General features: G+C 40.4%; 1 long non-coding RNA gene across 2 annotated transcripts in view; it reads left to right on the top strand.

The window, feature by feature from the left end:
- Positions 1-7519: 7519 nt before the first annotated feature.
- LOC118571981 overlaps positions 7520-23425 on the top strand; it is a 38699-nt gene continuing 22793 nt past the window's right edge. For both annotated transcript variants that reach the window (XR_004943417.1, XR_004943418.1), the window contains exon 1: positions 7520-7549. This is a non-coding gene — a long non-coding RNA (uncharacterized LOC118571981). The remainder of the gene's footprint in view (positions 7550-23425) is intronic.

Below are 23425 nucleotides of genomic sequence, written 5' to 3'. Positions count from 1 at the left end.
GTTTTAATAAAGAGGATGCTCTGGGGTTGGGGTAGCAAATGAATGCTGGGCCAGTAGGGTGGGGATTCCCATCCGGCCACAACACCCAGCCTGGGGACTGGGAAGGTATCCATGAAAATCATGCTGAGCTGTTTACTTCACTGGAACTGGATTCTCCAAGACATTTTCCTATTTCAATGAGCAGGAGAGTAGTTACGGTTAAAATGAAGGTCAAATGCATCTTTCCTGAGGTTTTTTCATTAAACTCCCAACATAACATGCAGTGTCTACAATTTGCAATTACATAAAACCAATTTCCTCAGATGCTGGTGTAATTTGAAAAAAAGAAAAAGAGTTCACCTTACTTTATTTTCTTGACAGAAAAATGTTGATATCAGTTAAGCTGTCAACATCAACAGCTACAATGACCCCCAGACAGCTACTCTGAATCAAATAGTGACAAGTTCAATTCTATTCTTAAGTGAAGATGAAGAAAATTTACATGTGACTTTTTTTGCACCTTGTATTCTTAGGTTATGGGTAGACAAACTGTTCTCTGTCAATCTGAAAAGTACTTGAAGAGCCTGTATGACCATGGACAGACCACAAGGTTACCACTGTGGATTTGAAGTCAAAGCCATGTTCCTGCCATGTTAACCCCAAGCAAGAATAAACCAGACCACCCCTCCACTCTAGCTTCCTTGTGAAGAAATTGAGACGGTAACAGGTGTGATCTACTCATTGAGAGGTTCAGACAGTGTTATGAGAATGGTATTGACCAGATCAGGTACCCTAGAACAGTGATAGACTGGGCCAGTCTATTCACAATCTCCTCTCCCTCTCCCTCTCCCACTCTCCCTTCTTCCCTCCCTCCCTTCCTCTCTCCCTCCCTCCCTCTCTCTCTCTCTCTCTTCTTTTCACTCCATGTATAATTACATACTCTCCTATTCCCACACAGACAGATGGGTGCTTGGCAACTTATAAGCCAATATGAAGTCTGTCTCTGTAAATTATAATAAGCCACCCATGAATCAGAAATGATAAATTCAAACCTACCTGTGGAAGTCAGATGATGTTAACAGGATACTTGACTAATAACTAGGCCCCTTTAGAAGAAAACCAGCTGGAAAGTCATATCCTCACCATGGAAGGGAAAAGTTGAGAAGCCATGCCTTTACTGTGGGTGGGAAAAAAGGAAGCCATATGTCTTAGTTAGGGTTACCATTGCTGTGATGAAACACCATGACCAAAGCAACTTGGAGAGGAAAAGATTTCTGTAGCTTACACTTACACATCATTGTTCATCACTGAAGGAAGTTAGGAAAGGAACTAAAACAGGTCAGAAACCTGGAGTCAAGAAGTGGATACACAGGCCATGGAAGAATGCTGCTTACTAGCTTGCACCCTTTGACTTGTTCAAGTTTGCTTTCTTATAGAACCCAGTACCACAACCCAGGAGTGGCCACACTTACAATGGACTGGGCCCTCCCCAAATCATTCACTAATTAAGAAAATACCCTATAGGCTCAACCATAGCTGGATATTATGGAGGCATTTTCTCAACTGAGGCACCCTAGTTTGTATCAAGTTGACATAAAACTAACCAGCATACTAAACCCTCTTTGTGTTTGGGTAAGGTAAGGAAGTCACACTTTCTCTTGTGGGCAAGGTGATAACCACTCAACTTAAGGCCCCTATTCTGTATTCAGAAGTCTCATGAAGACCAGATTTTCTCATTTTTTGGAGAACTTACAAAAAACAAAAACAAACAAAACTCACCACTGCTTTTATGTGACATTTTCATCTTTAAAAAAAAAATCCCAGTGGCCCATCAAAATGTAAGGCAGCATGCCAATTCAAAGAAGCAAAGTGTCATTGGCCCTCTGCTGGCAAGTTTTACTTTAAAGACCAAAGCCACTGAAGGATACTGATAGAACACAAAGATGGGTACTCTTTTAGTGTTCTCTTTGGCTTTTTCTCTCCAATCAGCTCCAAGCAGAGATCCATGTGAGTCATTTGTGTGTTGAAATTCAGATTTCAGAACAGGATTGGTCAGAGGCCATGTTCAGTGTGTGACATGATGTAGCTCCCCCTGATGCTGATCATGGTCTTGAAACACTGCCATCTGAAATTTGGAATCTATTCTACTTCAAAGGATTGCATTTAATGCTAATGTGAAATGCGCAAACTTAACCTAGAAAGACTTGATGACAAACCATCCACCAATGAAATATGTCACATTTTGAGGTGTCTCATTAAATAATTTGTGTTCTAGGCTAGAATTCTGTTTTAGAAATAAAGTAAGAAAGACCACTCTGCTATGTCCATGTTACAACCACACAGAGAGACACAAATCTATTTCCTTTGTAATACGGTGAGTCTTTTCATCTCCTGCTCAGAAGTATGACCAGCTGTTCACTGGCATTCTCAGAAGACACTAAGCAAAAATGTTTTCTCAAAGAGAAAATGATTGTAAGCAAGGCTCCAATCAGCTTTTAAGGCTACTACTCCATAACCAGTTAAATGGCTTACTGACTTACTTCTTCGTAAATGAACAATGGCAATTTTTTCCAATTGCATTCTAAAATTGGCATCTTTAAAGCAGTGGGTATTTGTGTGTGAAGTGGTTCAGGCTGCTAGTACACATAATGGGCATTGTGCAGCTTTCAAACTGAAAAGTGCATTGTAGTTTAGTTTGAGCACATATACAGGAACTTGTCAAAAAAGACAAAATTACTATTGCTTTAACAGTCACCATTTTTAGCTAGAGTTGTAGGGAGACTTCTGTCTCTCCCTCAGGTAAGTAGCACAGATCAGCATGATGACTATGGACTAACTAACAGGATGCTTGGAGTTCTTCTTCTGGGTCTCTCTCCTTAGTACCCTGCACACAAATAGTTGATACTGGGGTATGTGGAGCTCCAGGCTTCATTCACGGCTTCTCAGAAAACCCCAGCAGCGAAGGTAGCCAGACAGAACTGTGTGTCTTCACAAAAGCACACTATCTGGGAAATAAAATGCAGACTTATATTTGCCTCCATGGCTGCAGTTCTAGAAAACAGCTAGTTCAGAAGTCCAGAGTGAGCTGTCAGAACCAGCCAGATGTGTCTATTGGCTATATGGCAAGGTTTTGAATCTGTACTGGTTAATCAGTACCATGACAAGGTGCTGATTCAGGATACCCATGCTGTAGGCCCTTTCTAAAGACTAGAGGTGATTTAGAGAGCACACCACAAAGGCAGGATGGTCTGTTAGCAAAGCAGTGTGGTGTCACCCAGGGAACCCTTCCTGGTGCACATGCACTATGTATACCTCAGCTCTGCATCTCAGCTGAGCCCACCATGTGCTGGAGACCAGAATTGCACCCTGCCCCTGAGCACTGTTCCCATAGTCTCATAGCTCTTTTCATCCTTCATAGGGATAACACTTGTACATTTCACACTAGAGGTTCAGTACTCTCCAAGGAACAACCCTGCCGTCCTCACAGAATTATACGTGTCAGAGAGGACCAAAGGGGACCTGTATATGTCAAGATGGGCTAGCACTGTCAGTGACCAATGATAGTAGTTTTTACATAAGTAACCTATTAATTAACCACAAACATATAGACATTAAACTCCCAACATGATTCATAGCCCAAAATTGATGCAAGAGGTGTTTGAGAGAAGAGATCATTTGGATGAGGTCACCAGAGGCTTAGCACACTGCAATACTGTAATTCACATACACTGATGCTGTAATGTCTGGGTATAACCACGATACCTGTGCCTTCTGAACTCATGAAGCTAGGTGTGAAGTGAACCCCTGGCCAGCTCCAAGGCCCACTCTCCTCACCAAAGATGGCCCTGTGAGAACACCAAGTGAGGTTGGATGTAATCTCAGTGAGAGCCTGCAAGCCTTCAGAGCTCTTCAGTAGCATGGTTAGATTGCAGTCCTAATTCTGAGGTGCATAGGTCTCCATTCCCACAGTGCTTGTCTTCTGAGCCTGTTGCCCATGGTGAAGGCTGGAGCTTCCTGGGGATGAAAAGAACAGAAAGAGGCCCCTCTCCAGTGTTTGTAGTTCCTGTTTCCCTTATAGAAAAAGCTCAGAGAGGAAACACAGTGAAGAATTGGGAGGAACTGTGTCACAGCATGAAAAGGCAAGCTCAAGAGACCGGGTACAGGATCTCATCAGTACTACGATTTAGCAGCTTCTCTGAGGAAATTTATACAAAATTGGGAGCATGGTACAAGATTACACATGTGAATTTTGACTAGGAATAGTTGACAAGTAATATGTAATTTCTTTGTCAAGACAGGGTGCACGCTAAAGATCAGGTACAATATAATATACACAGTTGGCTGGGGTGTTTTATTCTTAATTTTTAGCTAGCGTACCAAGTAACAGGTTTCATTATGTCATTTGCAAAGATGTCTGGCTTATAGCTTAACATTTTTTTCCAGGTTAATCCATGCATCTATGTTCTTACAAATATCATGGTTTTATTTTTCTTTACAGATGAAGCTGTTTTTTTCTTCCAAGGCAAAGCTCAGCCGGATAGTGTTGATCCCACTTTCTGACATCATATGGTTGATAGATGGCATGCCTCTACTGTTTATAGTGGTTTGTTGGTTTGTTTGTTCCTCTTAAATTCTACTTAAATTCTTACTATTCTTTAGTGAAAAGGAGTAAGTTAAAAGTCTTTAGCATTACTGAGGAAGTGGTGCTTGATAAAATCTGACCTTAACCAGGACTTGGGGAAGGGTGGAAAATGCCACATGCTCTAGAGCTAGATTATAGGGAGTGAGACAAGGGGTGTGAGATTTCTCAGGGTGGATAAGTCTAGAGATTTAATATGTAGAATTAGTAACACTGTATTTTGTACCAAAAATACGCTGAGAGTAGATTTTGGCTGTTCTTACCATACATCAAAAGGTAGTGGTTATACTAACTTGCTTCTCTGTAGACATTTCACTATACACACACACACACACACACACACACACACACACACACACACACACACACGTGTGTGTGTGTGTGTGTGTGCGAATGCCATGTATGTATGAATCAAAGCCTTAAATACATCTGACAAAATGAAAGACAGAAAAAGATGAAGAGAAACACAGGCAGAAAGATATGGAGACAAGCCAGAGCCAGAGACTGGGAGAAGGAGGTTGCAGTGGGGGGGGGGGGGGGGGGAGAAGAAAAGGACCCAAGCATGGAGTTTAATTTACAGATTAGAACTGAATTTAACTCATTGTTCTACCAAATTATCTCTAATATATGCTACAATAATCTCTTTAAATCTCCTATCCTCTACTACAAAGATAGTGTCTTCATCATCATATTGATATAGTAATGTTGCCAAATTTTATAAGGTACAGTAAATATCAACTGTTTGCCTAGAAAAGTCTCACTGGAGAAACCTCACCAGGACTTATAGAAAGACAGAAATGCTTCTGGGCAGAGGGTCCAGAAACATAGAAATGCTTCTTTGCCAGCAACAAGGAAGAAAATACAAGCTTCAGTGGGCAGAGAAGGGTGAGGCCAGGAGTCCATGCAGAGGGATTGGCCCACAAGCAGAACATCAGATAGAGAGAGTGGGAACATGCCAAAAACTGATCATGAGCTGCACAACATGGGTAAGCATTTCATGATACTCTCCACCCTTCTATTTAGAGTCTCCCTACATAGGAGGGGTCAGGACGCTGAGACCCTCCCATCAAGCCTGGTACCGCCCAGTGCTTCCAGGAACCTTCAGCCATCTGACCCATCACAGGGGATCTTGAGACAACTGGATCTTGATGCTCCTCCTTGTGGTGGTATTGTGTTCCCCAAAGTATTGTGCACTCTAATAATTATCTGGGGTCAGAGAACAGAACAGCCACAATATTAAACACAGAGGTTAGACAGTGGTAGCACATGCCTTTAATCCCAGCATTCCAGAGGCAGAGATCTGCCTGGATCTCTGTGAGTTCAAGGCCACACTGGAAACAGCCAGGCATGGTAACAAGAGCCTTTAATCCCAGGAAGTAATGGCAGGAAGCAGAAAGGTATTTAAGGCATGAGGACAAGGAACTATAGCTGGTTAAGCTTTTAGGCTTTTAGCAGCAGTTCAGCTGAGATTCATTCTGGATAAGGACACAGAGGCTTCCATTTGAGGAAACAGGATCAGCTGAGGAATTGGTGAGGTGAGGTGGCTGTGGCTTGTTTTGCTTCTCTGATCTTCCAGCATTGACCCCTATAACTGGCACTAGGTTTATTTATATTAATAAGAACTTTTTAAGATTCGTGCAACACCTCCTGCCTATCCTTTCCTTGGGACATTGTAGCCGTGTCCTCAGTGAACATTTAGGGGACTATTGATCTCACCTGGTCCAAGACAGGGATGAAAGCCTTCAGACTGAATACCAGGTAATATCTGGCCAGGAGGCATCATTTGCTTTCTTCTGAACTCAGCTTACAGAGTCCTGTGATTCCCTCCCTGTCTCACAACTTTAGCTATACACCTATGAATAAGATGGGGACTTTGCTTTACTGTATGCGCTGGGATTAGCAGAGTTAAAACAATGCCATGTTAAGTTGTAAAAGTTGATGTGTTACCTTCCTGGCTTTTAAAGTCCTACTTTATTTGGTTATTTATAAGACAATTTAATTTCAGCTATAATTGCTTTATGGATTAATTATCACAATGATTATATGAATATTTAATACAAGTTTATGTGTTTACAGAGAGTATCTTGAAAATTAGCTGCCATGTATCAGTTGGCTAATCTTAATAATTTATATTCATAAATGCAGTTCACTTTCATTAGCGACAACCGCTGGAAAATAATGTGAACATATTACTGAAAGTACTACCACTGGGAGTTACTGAAAGTAATTATTTATGCAAATATTCAAACAGTTTAAATGTCTGAGAATTACTTAGATAAGATCTCTTTTTCTCTTTTCTTGTAAAGTTGGTATTCTAGAGCTTTAGGAGTATTTAAAAACCAGTCTTCAGTGTGACCCAACACCACTGTGCTCTGGAACCCAAACGACTTCAGTCTTAATGGCTTTTTACTTTTTACTTTGCTTCAATTTAGCATCCTGATAATTTCCCCAGTAATCCAAGGAGCTTAGCTACATATGATTCATTTCAATGACAATTCTCTCAGAGTAACAAGTCCAAAGCCCAGGCTTCTCTGGTCCTCTCTGGCAAGTATCTAAAATAAATGATGTTGCTGAGAACTCCAGATGGTCCATCTGCCTGAGAAGGGTGCCTTGGGTCATTTGGACCATAGCTTCACTGTGTCTTCCAAGCTGGTTTGTGCAACCTGAGGTCTCCGAGGTCTGTCCTTAGCCTGTGTCAGCAAAGAGGCATGGTGCAAGTTGCCTGAGACTAAATTACTGTTTATCTTACTTGTTTCAGGGGCCTATTCCACTGGGAGAAATGCCACTTCTGGGAAGGTGGTCCTGAGTTGTAGTTTTAAAAATGCAGGCTGAGCAAGCCAGGAAAAGCAAGCCAGTAATCATCACTCCTCCATGGCATCTGCATCAGTTCCTGCCTTGAGTTCCTGACCTGACTTTCCTGGATGGTGTCCTGTAAGCTATAAACTTACATAAACCCTTTTCTCCCTAAGTTGCTTTTGGTCAGAGTCTTAACCATGGCAACAGAAAATCTAACCAAGACACATTATTAGAACTAGAAAAGCAGTATCTTTATGTCTGTGTTCATTAGCTGTATTCAGTCCTCCCTCATCCCTTAGTATTTATTCTTTCCTGTTCTGTTTTTCACATTACATTGAATCCATATGTACATTTGCTTACTTCATATGCACACACACATACACAAAATTGTCTAGGTTTCACATATGAGGAACCCAGACGTGTATTTTTTTTTCTATTTGTGATTATGTGACCTTCCTTATTATTATACATTCTAAGTTCATAAATTTTCCAGCAAATATTGTGATCTAATTTTCCTTTAGAGTTGAATAGTATACACACACACACACACACACACACACACACACACACACATTTTCTTTATTCATTCATCTGATCTGTTGACAGACAACTAGGTTGATTCCAATGCTTTCCTGTAGTGAATAAAGCAGCAATAAACATTGGGAGTGGAAATATCTCTCTGATAGGGTATGAATTATCTGCGCATATTCCCAGGAGCAAAATAGCAGGATTAACAACCCTAATTATGCCAAGCAAGTGTCTATGCTGTTGATTACTATATACACAATGTATACTGTAGGACCTGGAATCCACTAAACGTGCAACCCAAGCCAAGTAACTCAGTATTCAGACCAATTGCTGTCTGCATCCTAGCCCAGCCTATATGTCAGTCCTTTGGGTGGATGTCACTAGGCTAAGGTGAGAACAATTCCCACATTGGCAGGAGATAACTAAAAACTAAAATGAGGACCAAGTGAAGGTGGTCTTGTGACAGTTTCATTGTCTCAGAGGGTGCTCAGTGGCATATAATGTCTGACTTCCCTTTGTCCTACCCAGGAAAGTATCCCCAGATCACTAGCCACTAGACTTCCTGCTCACCCAGATCATAATTATAGGTCCTGCAGTAGTCACCATAATCCAAAGGGTTCTCACACTTTATGCCATTGAACTTTACAAATGACATGTGCACCAGATTATCCCCTTCTGGATTCCAAGCCTAACTATAGAGTCAAACTGTAGTTCAGCAAATATATCCTCCCACCTTTCTGAAGAAAACTGGTGGAGTTGTTTAGGTGATGGGCCTAAAGTCCCCGATCCTTCCTATGCTCAATAAAGTTCATTACTTTTAGACCACTCTATATTTTATTGGTAAGTAGTTGCAATGTGATGTCTTCTCTAAAACCAGCACAGACCTTCCAGGGAAGACATCTTTAGCAAGAAGCCAAGGGCAGGGTCTTCCTTAGCGTCCCCTTGAATACAGGGTAATAGAAACACCTCAGCCGCAATCTGACTAATATGGCAGCTCCTTCCCAGCACCAGGGATTCATCAGACATGAAAAGTGTTTTGCATCAACCTTTCTGAGTAGAAGCAGCCACAATTCTTTCACTTCCCTGTAGTTGCTTCTTTATTGGTTTCATTTTGTTTGAGTGATGAAATACATTTACATTCTCTCAAAGGAACCCCAAGGAATTTAGAAACCTTTTTATGTGCAGGAGAAAGGCAATAAAAAAATAAATAAATAAGGACTTAGAGAATTTAACAATTCTACTTCTACCATGGGAGAATCAGAACAATAGGGTGACGTTCGGCTGCTTTGTAAGAGGATGCTAATGTTTCCATTTTCATCAGGCAGATAATACAGCTTACTAAACCCACAGGGAGGGTCTGTTTATCTTTAGCTGAAAACCTGCTTCCTTGTGCATGTTGAAGAGAGCCCTGGAACCCCACATGACACAAGTCTCATTGTTGTTCAGGTGAATTTAACCTCAGAATCCTCCCTCTGACCCACCAAAATCTCAAGTGGGTGTCCATCCTGTGAGGCAATAAAATATTACCTGCCAGCCAGGCTCAGGAAAGTACTCAGGAATGTAGATTTCACACAAGCCGCACCTTGGAATAAGTTCTCTTTTCTGTTCTCCCTCTCTCCCTGTTTCCCTGTCTCCCTCTCCCTTTCTCTGTTTGTGTTTTGGGCTCCTGCTCCATGCTGGAATTGACTTACAGAGCTGGTCTCCCTCATAGATTCTTTCTCTAGGCTGTCTTTCAGGTTCTAAATTGTCCTCACAGGACCCTGGAAGCCCATGCTGGTCACAGGCTAGAGGATGTGTTGCTATGAACAGAATTTGTCACACCTCAGGATACTGCTTTTGTATAATTTCAAACTCATCATGAATGTTTAAGACTTGTTCTCTGGTAGATGGAGACAAGAGCTCAGGCTAGGATGTTTCACTTGGCCTTTGTCTTGGGTGTCTTTCTTTCTTCCTTAGGCTCAGCTTCCTCCTAAAGAAGGGAAGACATGACAAAATTTTTATAATAATCTATGCATCAAATTGTGTTTATCTAGGGCTGGAGAGATGGTTCAGTGGTTAAAAGAGTTTCCTCCTCAATCATGAGAACCAGATTTCAGATCCAAGTACCCATGTATAAAGCCAGTTGTCCCCACAGATGTCCGTAACCACAATTCCACTTGTCCTTACACAAGTACAGACACACAAAGAAAAAAAAGCAAGCAAGCAAAAGAAAGAACACCTTCTTATTTGTTTTGAAACTAAAAACATCTTTTGGTAATTAAAAGTGCTTTCTGATTTTTCAGAGAACCCGAGTTCACTTTCCGTAACCCACATTGGGTAGCTCACAACTGCCTGTGACTCCAGCTCCAGGGATCCAGCACCCTCCCCAGCCGTATGGACACCTTCACACATATGATATTCATTCACACAAACACAGACACATTACGAAAAATAAATCTTGAAAAATATCTATCCAGGTTAAAAGCTAAAACAAACACAATTAAACAGTGAACAATTCAGTGTGTGTGTGTGTGTGTGTGTGTGTGTGTGTGAACATGTATGTAGTAGCATCCAGAGGACAAACTTAGGTGTTCCTCAGATGTTGCTCAACTTTGGTTTTGAGCCAGGGTCTCTCACTGACCTGTAATTAACCAAGTAAGCAAGCCTGGCTGACCAGAGATTCCCACTGATCCCAGCTATACCTGCCTCTTCAGTGCTGGTAAAGTATGTACCACTATATTAATCTTTTTCTTCCCCATTGGGTTTCCGAGATTGAACTCAGGTCCACTTGCTTACAGAAAGAGTGTTTCACCAACCAAGATGTTTCCCCATTTTCACTCATGCTAGGCATAGCATTTTTTATTATTAAGGTCAGAAGAGAATCAGTATCCGTATCAGAACAGACCAGAATTATACTTATAGGCTGGGATAGGTCAAGGACCCAAGCAGAGAGGGGCTGTCTAGCTCTTGTCTCCACACTGGAGTCAAGAGGAGGCAGTTCCAGGATTGATCTGCTTTCTGGCTCCCTGGGCAGGAACTGGCACACCCCTGGCCTCTTCACCTGGGGTAGAGCATCTTAAATGAGCTGGAGCATCATGGGCAGAGCAAAGAGCAGAGTTAAGAGTTCACACATACACCTACTACCCCTGTACCATCATAATGGGAGTGAGCCAGTGACTCAGTTGCTATCTTTGGACTTGAGCATGCTGACTGTGTGCTGAGTCTCCAATAGAGGATTTAAGTAGGAACAAGACAACAATCAAACAGTAATGGTCTTAGAACTCTTACTGAGCCACCAGGAACACTGGAAAGCAAATACAGAAAGAAAGCATCTTGGAAAAATAGCTATGGCTGCAGACACAACAACCTTGATGTATGTAAACTCAAAAGCAGAAGGAAGACACCCTTGGTCAAAGGAGAATAAACTGATGAGCTCTGGAATATACACAGTATAAAATGTATGCAATATAAAAATGAACAAGGAGAAGGTAGACTGGGAGACAAAGAATTCTCCTCAAGTCCCATGGAATTGGAGTTCCAACTGTCACACAGCTATCATTTCAGGAGAGACTCATGCTGAGGACGCTGAAGAAACTGTGTCTGAAACCTCCAAATTTTGTAGAAGACATAAACCTATAGATTCAAGAAGATGAGCAAGCCCCAGTCAGTATAAAACTCAAGAAATTCATTATGATACATCATGATCATCATTTTTGAAATGAAATATTGAGGAAAAAAATCTAACAAGACTCAGAGAAACCCATCATGTCACCTGCTTGGCAGGTGGCTTCCAGAACAGCAGCTTTATCATGGAGCAAGAAAAATTAAGAGGAAGGATCCAAAGTTTGTCAACTGTCATAGCAAATAACCCTAAGCTCAAATTATGTACCCAGAGACTGCTGGACTTGAGGATGTGGCCAAGGAGCCTATGCTGAAGTGGGAAGCCTGTGGTCCTGGCTTTCCTTCACTCATAAGCATTGATCGTTACTTTCGTAGATTGCTAACTATTCATTAAGTATTCTACACATTAGGACTATAGGTCATACAGTATCTTAAAGCTAACTTCACAATACTGTAGTAAGCTCTGTAGCATTATTTATATCCCAATATGTAGGTATCCTGTGAGGCTAACTCAGCAGCCACACTGTACCACCCAAGCTACATCAAAAACATTTCCAGAATAATTCTATGAATTTCTTCAGTCATGATATTATTTCTGTTGTGTTTCTATTTCTGTGCTGCTAGAAACATATATGAACATGTTTATGGCTTTCCACAATGTCAGAATGTATCAATAACAATAAATTCACAAAGCTTGTTTAATTTCAGTATCAGCAATTTATCATATAATCCCTCATACCTTGCTAACCTGGCCAAACCAAATGTATGGTTTTTTATTTCTATTGTAATTGCTAATATTAACTCTCATCACATATCACACACCACAGAGTATCTTTATGCACATATACACGGTTACCGAATGAATAGAAGTTAAAGAGAATACAGTAAAGTTCAAGAATTTTCAGAAGTGTGTTGGGAAAGTCTGAATAGACAGGATAATGAAGTGAACAAATGCTAGGAAGGAGCTGTTGGGAGTCAGGCTTTGAGATCAAAGATGTTATAGCTGTAAGGTGAAACTTAGGTCTGAGAGCAGGAACTAGAGGGGTTTCCATCTAGGTCTTAATGGGTGACAGGTGGACAGACAGACAGTCAAGTTAGCTTGTAACATGAATTGCTAAACGGTCTTTTAGTAAAAAACAAAACAAAACCCTGTACCAGATATTGGAGTAAATGCGGAAAGATTAGAGAGACAAATGAAGAAGCCAGTGCCACGTCTCACCTCACCAATTCCACGAATCCTCTGACTGAAATCCTCTGAGTCCTCCCCTGAAAGGCTCTAGCTGAAAAAGCCTCTAGCTGAAAGAAATGCTTCTGCCGAAAAGCCTTTAGTTCCTGTCTCCTCACACTTTATATAGCTGTCTCCACCCAGCCATCACTTTCTGGGATTGAAGGATGTGCGCTTCCCAGTACTGAGGTTAAAAGTGTGCGCCACACTGCCTGGCTCTGTTTTTTTTCTCCTAAATTGAGTCAATCTCATGTAGTCCAGGGTAGCTTTGAACTCACAGAGATGCAGACAGATCTCTGCCTCTTGAGTGCTAGGATTAAAGATGTCTTCCACCATTGCCTGGCCTCTATGTTTAATCTAGTGGCCTGTTCTGTTCTCTGATCTTCAGGCAAATTTTTTTAGGGTACACACTTCCTCCTTTTTCATCTAAAATAATAAAAGAAGGTTATAACTAATTTAAGAAAAACTATATGTAATAAGTACAATAAGTATAGACAATATATTTAGTCAAGAGTTGCATTAACAATGTCCAGTCCATAAACATTTAACAAATTCAGAAAAAATACTCCATTATCTATCCTATTTTGGTGAGTCCAAAATGTTGTACCTAATTTAATTTCTATCCTAATTTTCATTACCAACCAAAATCTATATTTTGATGTCTTTCAAAAGAGGTGATATACTTTACACCTCTTTTCTGAATTTGTTAACAAGAAAAACTATAGCTATCTAGTCTTCAATTCTCTTAGATACCTAAGAAGGAAATAATATTACCTAAGTAAGCAGGAAGTACAAGCAAGTGACTTCCAAAAAAATGTGAGAAATGACAGAAACAACTGGCTGCCTGGACAGTCGCCTTAGGTTCCTCTGCAACATTGGGGGCATCCATCTTTGGCCTATAGGCTTAGCATATCTGACAGAGTTTTCAGTGAAGCAGGTTTTTCTGAAGGGCTGTCCTACTTTGTCTTGGCAAGTTTCATCAGTCCTTTTTTGGTGTGTCCTGCTTGTCCATTTAGACAGCATACTGTCAACAGTTGAGGCAAGGGCACTTTCTTGCCCAATGGCTAACTTTTGTCACAAAGAAAGTAAACTCCGTACGCAGTTTTCCTCAATGCCCATCATCTTCTCTGAAGCAGATTGGTGCTGCCAGGAGCAGACATGTCTCATTGTCATAAAAAAAAAAAAAAGAATCTAAGTTATTAAAACATCCTAAATGTTATATTCTGTAGATCTCTGAAGTGAAGATGACCCATTTATCTAAAATATATCTGTTTGACCTTGAAAACATACCTAATATGACCACAAGTTCAATTGTAATAACTAACTACTAACTTTGATTTCTTTATATCCTAATTAGTTGATAATAATAACTTTAAAGGACTAGCAATTTGCATTACATTGTTAAATGAATTGTATAGGTACAATACCTTGAACAAGATTAGAAATATATGTACAGAATGTTCTAACAAAATTAATCTAAACTTTGTATCAATATACAAAATTAGTATACAATATACAAAAATTCAATCCAATTTAAATATTTAAAACTAGTAGTTGTTTTTTAAAGTAGATTCAATAATCTACCTTTTTATTATTTCGTATCTACATTCTCTCCTTTTTCTTTTTAGAGTAGATTCAATAATCTACCTTTTATCCTATCATTTCTAACTCTTCTTTTTCAGAGTCGATTCAATAATCTATCTCTTATCAATATCCTCAGTTTTTTGTTCTTTTAGAAAGAGATTGACTATGACCAATAACAATTTTTAACCAACCAGCAAACAAAGACCAATATCCATAATTCATTTTTGGGGAATATGGGTGTAGACTTCCAGGCTACTTCTTGCTGATTGGGGGTGCTGGTAATCTTATGGTGACATGAATAAAATTTAGGATTATGGTCAAGTCCTGACTGGAGTAGTCTTTGAGGTTGTTTCATCTTAGCTAGTCATCCCAATACTGTCCTGAGAAGTTTGTAGTACAAAGCCGATCTTGGGGTGGTGTTTGTCAACTTAATGGTGTTATCATTGCCCTTATGGAATCATCATTGTGGGGTCCCATTATCCTTTTGGAGACTTCAAAGTTACTGTTAGGTATGGTCATGGTTCACTGCAGAAAATCTTTTTCATGGGATATATTTTCTAGATGATTTGTCCTTTTTCTTCAGATGTCTCATTTGTCCAGTGTTATTCAGATTTCTCAGCCTTCTTTCTCCTGAAAGACAAAATCAAAACCCTTTGCCAACCCTAACTTTGGGGAGTTTTCAAATCCAATTTTTATTAGTTTTGATATATAATTTCATCTTAATTTTTTGTTTTATTTTCTAAAGTTGTTCTATCATCCAGAGCATTATGGTTTCTTACATACTTTAATTGCTTTGCCAAAGAGTTTCTTTCATGATGACAGGAAAGGACTGAACTGAATTTGACATAGGGGCTTGTAACAGGTCCCTCAGGGAGTTTTCCAATGGCAAAGGGTTACCTTGACTCTCTCTTGTTGATCTACATTTGTTAGTCCAATGTCTGCCTTTACCATACCTTCTGCATAGTCCAGAAAGGAGGGGCATTCTATTGGGATTATTCCTAGCAAAAAATATTGTTTCTAGGAATGCCCTGTTTACAGCCCCTTTTTAGGTGATGTTGTTTACTGCAATTGAAACAATTGACTTTTTGATTTTTCTTCAAACCTCTGGAAATCACCTCTCCTATCTAAGCATCATCATGATCATGAGATTCAATATTAATTGTATCTCAGATGCATTACTCCAAGGATGCTGATCTTGCCTTTAATAGCCTTATTATCCTTTTGCATTGTGTGTTAGCATTTTCAAAATCCAGAGATTCAATAAATATTTGTCTAGCTTCTGTACTTGGTATCATTCTATTTCCTGCTGAAGTCATTCTTTGTAAGAAATCAGTGAAGGTTTCTTTTGGGCCCTGTATAACTTCAGTAAATGACCCTATTTTGTTTCCTACTTCTTCAATTTTGTCCCAAGAATTCAAGGCTGGCATTTGGCATAAAGCTAGGATGTAGTCATCATATAAAGATTGTCTTTGTAAATCAGCATAATCACCTTCTCCAAGAAGTTGATTCTGGGAAATTTCTATACCTCTAGCTCTACTTTGTTGTTCAATGATCTTAGCCTCATCCTTCCAACTTGCTCTCCATTGTAATTGGGGACCAACCTCTAAGACTGTTGTAACCAAATCTCTCCAGTCTTGAGGGACAATTCTACTACAAGTTGACCAGGAGTTTAACAGTTGCTTCATGAAAGATGAGTGGATGCCATATAGGTTATTGCTTCTCTGAATCTCCTCAAATCTAACATTTGCACAGGAGTCCAGTCAGCTCTTACACAGCCTTGAGGATATTTATCACTGGGCAGTTCCTGTAAGGTTACTGGACAGATTAAGGTTGACTGTTTGAAAGCCTTAGGCTGTTTCTCTGTAACCTTATAGTGCAATGTTGAGATTGGCTCTCCTTTAAATTGTTCTGTCTTGGTCTGAATATCTCTAAGATCTGTTTTAACAAGTTTTTCTAAAACTTTTATCTTGGCACTCATATTAACCAACTTTTTTAATGATAAAACAAAAATGATCAAACAAATAATATTTATAACTGATATTACACTTATTCCATCAACATTAATTATTCTCTCATTTAATTGTTCTGTTTTCAGACCATTCAATGTATAGTCAAACAGAGACCAAATGCCTTCCATTGTAAAAATGTTTCCAATTTTTTTCATTTTTCTTTATTAAGAAATTTTCTACTCACTCCACATACCATCCACAGTTCCCCCTCCTTCCTCCTCCCACCCCAGCCCTTTTTCCCAAATCACCCCACATCCCCACATCCCCCAAATCAAGGTCTCTCATGGGGAGTCAGCAGAGCCCAGTACACCGAGCCTAGGCAGGTCCAAGCTCCTTCCCATTGCACCAAGGCTGTGCAAGGTGTCACACCACAGGCACCAGATTCCCAGAAGCCTGCCCATGCACCAGGGACAGATTCCGATCCCCCTGCGTAAGTGCCCCCCCAAACAGTTCAAGCCAAACAACCATCTTCTGTATCCAGAGGGCCTAGTCCAGTCCCAATGTGGGGGGAAAAAACTGTCTTTTAACTAATTTCCCCATTTAAGAAATCTTAACTGACTGACCAAATCTGCTGAAAATGATGATTCAGTTGACAGTGTGGCAGCAGCCCAAAGACGGGGTCCAGAGAAAGCCAAAGGGGAGAAAGAAGCTACAGAGCCAGCTGTTTGTATTGGGAAACATGCAAAAACAGCTAATTCTGGTGTGTTTGGAGCCTGGGCATGGAAGTTTGCTGCAGAGAGGCTGCAACAGAAATTTAGCCAGTGGGGTAGGGACTCCCGGTCCAGGCAGGGTAGAGATTCCAGCCACATGTTGCTCTGGCCTGAGCCTGTGACTTTTTCATAAATTCCTGCCCTACAAGTTGGATGCCAAATATAACATGAATTCCTAAATGGTTTTAATAATAAAAAAAAACCCCAGAACCAGATATTGGGGTAAATGCTGAAAGATCAGAGAGACAAAGGAACAAGCCAGTGCCATGTTTCACCTCACCAGCTCCACAAATCCTCTGACTGAAATCCTCTTGAGTTTGTCAGGCTGAGGAGCTGGTGAGGTAAGAGGTGGTGGCTGTGGCTTGATCCTTTGTCTCTCTGATCTTTCAGCATTTATCCCAATATTCTGGCTCCATGTTTTTATTAAAAGACCTATTAGAAATTTGTACTACAGTGGGCTTTGTCAACAGTGGGTGACCAAAGCTCCAGGGATGGTTGGGGAGTCTTCTGTTTATCAGTCCTTGAAGCACACACTAGGTATTAGATGATAGATTGATGTGGGACCTTCACACTGTTAGATGTTCATCACTTTATGGAGTCCAGATGGGAAAGTTACACTCTTTCCTTGGTTAGTGAATCCAATAAGTTCTTGGACTTTTTTTCCACTGATATCATAGCACCATGTGCTATGATAGTCTCAATTCACCCCAATAAACTTAAAGGGTAGCCCTCTTTCTACACACAGGAATAAGTTATTTAGTCTGTACTCAATGGTTTGTGCCTTTTAGATGTTTCTGAGTCCACCCAGGGCCTTTAGTTGCTATCTCCCCCAAAATGAAATATAAAGCTGCTTGTAAAATGGAGTCTTCCAGTGTAAGGTGGATCCTGAAAAGCGTCATTTTATATAATACAGAGTAACTTACAATAGGCCATAGCGTGCTCTCAGCATTCCTGCTCTTTCCCATCCATCGCAAGGGTATTGTGTTGTGCCTGGCATCTGGAACAAGCTCTTCTCTTAAACTGTTGATCCTCACTGCGCCCTTGGCCAAGCCAGTATCTGAATCTTAAGTAAACCAGCAGTGGAGTGCATGCTGCTTAGCCAGCAGAGTGACTTGTTGTCAGTACTGATATGTGTAGATACCTCACCACCACAATCACCAAGCCCGTAACTGCTGCTTCCTGCTATGACTTGGTGTTCTTCCATCAAGCAGAGCTGACAGGGCCCAAAGAAATGAGAGCCTAGACATATACTATGAAGAACATGTAATCTAGAAGCCACCTGGGTACCACCATGCCCCCTGTCCCCACCATGTTAACCTCATTGGCTCACAAGGCACAGAAAACAGAAAAAGTGTTAGTCCAAATCTTGGTCATTTCTGCCAGATTTCAAAACCTCACTAGCCTATTGTCTACTGATCATGAAGAACCATAAGAGACTAAATGTAGTTGTGTGCACTCAGAACAACTAGGGAATCTCCTGAATTGGGAAAGCAAAGAAGAAAATAAATCACGGACTCAGGGTAAGCATAGAGTTCATGGTTTTAATGTTTTGTAATGAAAAATCTCTAGGCTTAGGTGCCTCCATAGATAGGAGAGGGGTCCCTAACCATTTTGCTGCCCAGAGCAACAGCCACAATCCGGTCACTACATGCACCTAAACAGTCCAGAGTTAAGGGATTTTAATGTTTACTTCCTGGAAATACAGCCAGTACTCCAGGCAAGGGCCAGTCAAGATATGGGCCTGCATAAATCTTCTCAGTTCTGAGTCTTGTGGTGCTTATCATGTGATGAAAGGTCAAAGTGCATGTTTGCAGTATGGAAATTAAACCGTAAGTGACAAGAATAGCAGTTTCACGCAGTTATTTTCAGGTACTAGTTTGGAGGGGCAGACAGCATAGTAAACAGTGATGAGCTGAGACCCAGCATCCTGCACTTCCAACACCTCTGCTTTGTGATGGGATTTTATAAAAGCACTCCTGAGTCTTTCAGGTCTGGCTGGTGTGAGGGCCCCTTTGTGCTTGAAACAATGCCTCCCCTTCATCTCCAGAGCAAAGCGCTCATGGGAAGAGTGAGAGCGTCTTGATTTGAAGACACCTTAAAAGCAAGGTCATTTCCAGAGACTTGAATCTAAAATGCCTCAGGTGCCTTTAGATGGAAAACTCACCCTTTATATGCTAATTATGCTGTTCAAAGAATAACTCAGCTGTTTAAAGAGGAAGAATATTTTAGAAGATTTGTATGCAGAAACTTTATGGCTTGAAACAAGCAAGAACCTGCTGTAAACTCAGAATCTTGGGTCTCAAGACTGCCCTGGTCCTGCTAGTGAGAAGAGCAGTCAGTAAGAGGCAAAGGAGCACTCTCCAATCCCTTCCATTGTGCATATCCTACAGACTGACGTGTGAGAGTCAATGCCCAATGTCTACAATAGAAACAGACCTGAAACAACCACTTTTGGAATTGCTCTCTACCTGGGTTTCTTTTCTGTGATGAAATTCTTTGACTAAAGCAACTTGGGGGAGAAAAGGTTTATTGTGGCTCACAGTCCATCATGGTAGTGAAGTCATAATGGTGGGAGCTTCAGTAGCTGGCCACATTACATCCACAGTCAAGCAGTAGTGATCTATGGATGAGTGCATATTGCTCAGTGCCCTTTCTCATTTTATTTAGTCTAGGATTCCAAGCTCAGGAAATGGTCCTAGCCACAACTAGGATGGATCTTCCAAAATCAATTAATATAATCAAGATAATCCCTCACAGATGTATGTAGAGGGCTGCCTCCTAAGTAATTCTACTTCATGTCCAATAGAATCTCAAATATTTATAAGTAGGCTAATTTAATCCTGGTGTCAATTCTATGAGATAAACACTATCCTCATCATTTTATCACTCAAGGTGTTTGATGAAAAAACAAACACGACCCAAAGTAACTTTTGGGCTGCAGGTCATATAATAGTGATATTGAATCATGAAACAAAATTGATCTCCTTGTGACAAGTACAGGGCAGAGAGAAAGAGGAGTCTTATGATTCTCCTTGAGGGCACACCCCCAATGACTTAATGGCTCCCACTAGGCCCCACTTCTTAAAGGCTTCTCTGTCTTCCAATGGAACCATGCTGGGGACCAAGGCCCCAAGTTTCTGATCATGTGGCAGTCTGTAATAAACCTAGTTAAAGGACAGAAAAATAATAAGTGGAAATAGAGGTTGGGAGACTTTTCCCACAGAGAGGCACCTGGAGAGACTGGGAGCTAATTGGGACCTTTGAACCTTGACTGTGGTAGGTCACCCTTGATGTATTATCTGCCTAAGAAACTAAACCACAGAAATGAATTTGGCTGCATGTAAACAATTTTAAAGAGGAAACCACTGGGTTTGGCTGCCATGAGACATACTATGGCAAGTATATATAAAACAATTACCATCGGGTACCAGGAAGAAGAGATTTCAGCACCTACCCCTGACAGGACATGTTGGAAAAGGAACATCCTTCCTATAATACCCCTTAAATAATAACCATGGCTTCAACCCATTATGAGTAATGTCAAGAAAAAGCAAGCAAACAAACAAAACAGCCTTTACTGTAGTATCAAATGTGTGAAAGATAAGAATAGATGAAGAGTTACAACTCAGAGGGAATGTAAATGACAAACATAGGATGAGGCCTTGGAGCAACACTGTGTGAAGAGACCTGGAAACACATAGCAGTTGGCTCCTGGTTAGCATAGCTGTTCCAATCTGGGTGTCTGGGGTTTGGATAAGTGCCCATGCTCATATATGAAGCTAATATGATAGAGAAGTAGGATGAAGGTCATAACAGTAATTCTAAGGCAGTGTCACAACTTTTCTGTGCTGCTTGTATTTCAAAACAAAAGGTGAAAAGCAGAATAATATTAGCCATTTAAGTTCTGTAGTATAACCATTTTAAACACATCAGTAAAAATAAAAACATGAGTGTTTTATTTCCAGTTAAAGGTCCAGTCAGAGGTTATAAAAAGATCAATAAAGTGGAAAAAAAGAAACAGAAGAAAATATGTTTTAGTGATTAACTGATTAAAAACAGTGTGTGCCATCAAAAAGCTAAATCTTGGTCCTTTGAAATACCAAAACAGACAAAGGAGAAGTGAAACTAGCCAAGAAAAACAAGGACTATTACATATTTAAAAAATTTACATGCGATGTAGTTTTTAAATGGTGAAGACATAAATGTTTCTATGAGAGGATTGGGCAGAGGAATTGGAGGTGGGTTCTCAAGTATGAAGCTGAGTTTTTAGGTGGAATGAGGTTGGTGATGTGCTATACAGTAAGCACACATGTCTCTATGCTGTGCTGAACACAAGACATTTCCAAGAAAGAAGAGCACAGCTCTTACCTCAAAGAAAAGGAACCTTAACTAGGTAGGAGGAGGTGGGACTTGAGAAAGCAAAGCACTGGGTATGAACTTTATTGGTTACCTTAGACAAAATGCATAAAACTTAAAGGGGAGGGTTATGTTAACTCAAGATTTACAATGTTCATGGAAAAAAAGGTATATGGAGTGTCTTGGTCTCTGGTGGCCAGAGTCTGTTGTAGCTGTTTACATTGTAGTTGATCAGGACAGAGAGAGACAGTAACCAGGGACCAGTATAACCTTCAAAGTCCAGCCTCCAGTGACCTTCCTTTGCCAGCCATACCTAAGGTTCTAAAGGTAACACAACTCCCAAAGAGAACCATCATCTAGGGACCAAGTTTCCAAAAACAAGAGTCCCTGGAGGATATACCAGCCCAAAAGGTAGCACATACATGTATTAAGATATACTGTACATGTTAAATATATATGGAAATCAGAAGAGGGTACATTGGTGAAGATATTAAAGCCATGTGATGCTGCACTTTATCAATCCTGATGTGAATATATTTGAACTCTGGATGAAATGGCGAAAATACAGCTTACACAAAGTAAGCTTCCAATTTAACAGATATGTAAACTGGCTGGAAAAGAAATAAATGACTAATTCACCAAAAATATAACTTCTTGGGAGAATTCATAGAAGGATTCCTAACGTTCCTAATATTATAGAAATTGTTTAAAATCACATGAAAGAAACCTTCCAAATTCTTATAATTAACCCAGCATAAATTTGTATTTAAATATGTATATTTCACAAAAAAGGCACAAGCCTTTGCCAGCTGTAGATATTGTTGTGGAGATGTTAGCTGAACACAAGAAGAGGCCAGCCTCATGTTATAGAGTCATGTCCCTCAGCCAGGAGGACCCCTTCCACTGAATTGTGGTCACATCAACATGGGGGAATGCAGTAATATGACAGAGCACATTAACAGCCAGAGAGCAGTAAGGTAAAGTCAACCAAACACGGGCAGCTCATGGGAACAAGCTACTTTATGACCTGGAAATGGAAAGCTAATCTTCTGAGAAGACATAGTGCTACTTGTACTCAGCTACAGGTCAAGCAGTTCTGTGCAAAACAACCTAATAGACATCAATGCACATGTGATCCATGTGGGAAGAAGGGATGAATAGGCACTGAACCTGTGAGCCCCAGAGACAACTGAGTGTACTCATGTTCCATGAAGAATAAATGCAACTGCTCATTACATTGCTATTTGTAATGGATAAAGAGTAGACTTTGCACAAATACCACCAATAGAGAAAAAAAAAAAAAGATGAACAAATCTTACGAAGTCATTTGCCAGGCACTTGTGCAGCTGTCCTCTGTTGTTCTGCCTGGGTACAGCAGCCAATGATAACCGACTCCCCCGCCCTTTAGTAGAGATGATAATTCAGAAATTAAGTGCACTGCTCCAGGTTGCTGAGGAGAGAGGGGTAGCCTTGTCATACTCAGCAGAGAGGGGGTCAGCCACCAAGCTCGATGGCCATACATTTCTCATGGCTTTGCACTGAGTTGAGTTCTTTGACACAGAGCAGTGTATTAATCAGTCCAGGGTTAGCAAAGAGATGGTTACTGGAACTGGAACCATGCCAGTCACTCCTGGCCTTCTAAGTGCTGATAGGGAGACGGGAGACGGGATTGCTCATTGTCAGCACCAGAGCGGCAAGCTGTGGTGACCCATGATTTCAGTGGGACACCACAAGATCAAAGGTCTATTTCTTAATGGGGATGATCTGGTAGTGGAGCACCACAAAAGACAGTGGAAATAATTTCAGTGCTAAAAAGGGATCATTCAAAAGATTCTGAGGATTTGAAATAAATTTACTAGTGAATTCCAAAAGTGTAGTTTAAATTCTTAGATACAATAAAATGTTTTTTGAAAGGCATTTAAATGAACATAATAGCTCTAATTGTTTTTTATTAATTTTTAATTTGTACTGTGTACATTTGTATAAAAATACCTTTCTG

Source organism: Onychomys torridus, chromosome 21 (genome assembly GCF_903995425.1).
Source record: "Onychomys torridus chromosome 21, mOncTor1.1, whole genome shotgun sequence".
Classification (NCBI taxonomy): Eukaryota; Metazoa; Chordata; class Mammalia; order Rodentia; family Cricetidae; genus Onychomys; species Onychomys torridus.
This window is presented reverse-complemented; position numbering and strand designations above follow the sequence as displayed.